Raw genomic sequence first — 3,760 nt, 5'->3', positions numbered from 1 at the left:
TAGCTTTAAAGCTTAGCATAGTTAGTTACACAGGCAGAAATATCTAAAAATGAAGTCTTTTAACTGAAGCAAACCATACAAAGGATCCCACAGACTGACTCAATTGGGAATGGATCACTTTCCTGGTCACTGCTGCCAATATTTCACACCTCATTCTTCCACTCACCGATGAGGGGTCAACTCTTGCTTTCAGCCCCAGCAGCAGGATTTCCTGGTAACCAGCAAAATTCAGCTCATATGAATTTTTGATTGAACACTGTACAATGCTAGCGCACAATAAACAGGAGTCTTGTGTCATTGTATATTTATATCATATAGTTTATATGCAAATATATGTTCAAATCGTATATCTAGAATACTTCCGTGATAGCCATTACACTTTGTTGCATATACAAATGATCTTTAGATTAAAAAGTCATTTATAAACAACCAATAATCTGTAATCTTGTGTTTACTTATCAATAGACTTGTGACCTTAAAGAGATGCAGGTCCACGTCAACAGCAGAATAGTAGGCTATGATTTCCTGAGTGGATTATCAAGACAGGAGTACATCATCCAGCTTAACATGGTGCAAAATTACTAAGAGTGATTTTACTGGCCCAGATCTTCCAGTTTCCAGATCGTTGGAGACCCGACGCATGACCAAAGATTGCCGTTAGGACCACATGGAAGTCCCAACACGCTGACCTCCATGGGAATTGCCTCAGAAGTTTGAGCTCCTAATGGGCAACTCCACTGATTGCCAGAACCTCCACTAAAATCTCCAGCTCTAAACTAAAATTGGAGACTTTGGACAGTTCCACAGGACATTACCGGTATAGTTACCCAGGAAATGTGAGACAGATTACAACATAGTCTAACTCCTGGGTAACTACAACACTGATCCCTACAATCATTCACACTGTTGTAGGTAAAAAATACCTCTGAGACGAGTCCGAGTCAAAATACAGTAAGGCTTTATTCTCAAAAGCTTTTGGGAGAGATCTGGCAACCTTAACAGCGATTCACCAGACTTCTCACTGAACACAAGAGGAGTGGACATTTATACATTATGGCTCCCAGCACCAGTCACGATGCAAAAATACATTTACAGCCTCTGGTCACGAAGCAAACTCCAGACCAGTCACAAACCAAAAGTACATTTACAGCCTCTGACCATAAATCAGAGTGTATCTGGTATTCTCAGGTCACGAAGCACCAGTCTCTGGCAGCTATAGTCACAATGCAGTCCTGCTCTTCTGCGGCTTTCCCTTTGAAGTTACTAGTGCAATTGCAGCTGTCCCAGCGGGGAGTCTTCCTGTCAAACGGCCATATCGCATTCTATCATCTGTAGCTGCTTCTTCCGTTTACATTTAACACACAAGCCTGTAGAAAAGGTAAGACTTGCAAGTCTGTCTTTATAAGAATAAAAGTAAGTCATGAATAAATAACTTATATTGATGCCAGGAGCAGTATAAACCTGGGGAGATTAGCCATAATGAAGGGTTATGTTTGTGATACATTCTAGGTACAAAATCCATTAACCCTTTAGGTACAAAATACATTGAGTACAAAAAACATTAACCCTTCCCCTTCTTCAATCCCTCCTTTTGGTCGGGGCCAGGTCCAAGCATGGCCCCATGACCAATTCAAGGCCAAATGTCACCAGTATATATGGGCCTACCTCCTTTGCCAGGAAGTCTGCCCCTTCTGCCTGTACACTTGCACTTGGCATAATTCGGGCTGTTCGTTCAATAATGTCATACAAATACAACAAGCAATAACAATTACAATTAATACAATCAACCCATGCATCAGATATGATCCCCACAACCCGAACCATTGCCCCAGCCATCCCAGAGGGTTGTAATTATGATATTGGCTCCCTTCATCCCGTATTGTCTTCAATACTCGTTTGCTATGATCTGCCAAACGAGTTATATTTTCCGAATCATCTGGGATATGCGGGCAGCATTCGGAGCGCATGTTCCTCCCTGGAAAGCCAACACATAAGAACATAAGAAATAGGAGCAGGAGTAGGCCATCTAGCCCCTCGAGCCTGCCCCGCCATTCAATAAGATCATGGCTGATCTGACGTGGATCAGTACCACTTACCCGCCTGATCCCCATAACCCTTAATTCCCTTACCGCTCAGGAATCCATCCGCGCTTTAAACATATTCAGCGAGGTAGCCTCCACCACCTCAGTGGGCAGAGAATTCCAGAGATTCACCACCCTCTGGGAGAAGAAGTTCCTCCTCAACTCTGTCTTAAACCGACCCCCCTTTATTTTGAGGCTGTGTCCTCTAGTTTTAACTTCCTTACTAAGTGGAAAGAATCTCTCCGCCTCCACCCTATCCAGCCCCCGCATTATCTTATAAGTCTCCATAAGATCCCCCCTCATCCTTCTAAACTCCAACGAGTACAAACCCAATCTCCTCAGCCTCTCCTCATAATCCAAACCCCTCATCTCCGGTATCAACCTGGTGAACCTTCTCTGCACTCCCTCCAATGCCAATATACCCTTCCTCATATAAGGGGACCAATACTGCACACAGTATTCCAGCTGCGGCCTCACCAATGCCCTGTACAGGTGCATCAAGACATCCCTGCTTTTATATTCTATCCCCCTCGCAATATAGGCCAACATCCCATTTGCCTTCTTGATCACCTGTTGTACCTGCAGACTGGGCTTTTGCGTCTCATGCACAAGGACCCCCAGGTCCCTTTGCACGGTAGCATGTTTTAATTTGTTTCCATTGAGATAGTAATCCCATTTGTTATTATTTCCTCCAAAGTGTATAACCTCGCATTTATCAACGTTATACTCCATTTGCCATATCCTCGCCCACTCACTCAGCCTGTCCAAATCTCTCTGCAGATCTTCTCCGTCCTCCACACGATTCACTTTTCCACTTATCTTTGTGTCGTCTGCAAACTTCGTTACCCTACACTCCGTCCCCTCCTCCAGATCATCTATATAAATGGTAAACAGTTGCGGCCCGAGTACCGATCCCTGCGGCACGCCACTAGTTACCTTCCTCCAACCGGAAAAACACCCATTTATTCCGACTCTTTGCTTCCTGTCGGATAGCCAGTCCCCAATCCACTTTAACACACTACCCCCAACTCCGTGTGCCCTAATCTTCTTCAGCAGCCTTTTATGGGGCACCTTATCAAACGCCTTTTGGAAATCCAAAAACACTGCATCCACCGGTTCTCCTCCATCAACCCCTCGTCACATCTTCATAAAAATCCAACATGTTCGTCAAGCACGACTTTCCCCTCATGAATCCATGCTGCGTCTGATTGATCGAACCATTTCTATCCAGATGCCCTGCTATCTCCTCTTTAATAATGGATTCCAGCATTTTCCCTACTACAGACGTTAAGCTGACCGGCCTATAGTTACCCGCCTTTTGTCTCCTTCCTTTTTTAAACAGCGGCGTAACATTAGCCGTTTTCCAATCAACCGGCACTACCCCAGAATGCAACGAGTTTTGATAAATAATCACTAACGCATCCACTATTACCTCTGACATTTCTTTCAATACCCTGGGATGCATTCCATCCGGACCCGGGGACTTATCCACCTTCAGTCCCATTAGTCTACCCAGCACTGCCTCTCTGGTAACATTAATCGTATTAAGTATTTCTCCTGCTGCCAACCCTCTATCGTTAATATTTGGCAAACTATTTGTGTCCTCCACCGTGAAGACCGACACAAAAAACGTATTTAAAGACTCAGCCATATCCTCATTTCCCACTATTAACTCCCCC

The sequence above is a fragment of the Mustelus asterias genome, chromosome 4, assembly GCF_964213995.1.
Source record: "Mustelus asterias chromosome 4, sMusAst1.hap1.1, whole genome shotgun sequence".
NCBI lineage: Eukaryota > Metazoa > Chordata > Chondrichthyes > Carcharhiniformes > Triakidae > Mustelus > Mustelus asterias.
The sequence above is the reverse complement of the archived record's forward strand: the minus strand, read 5'-3'. Positions refer to the sequence as shown.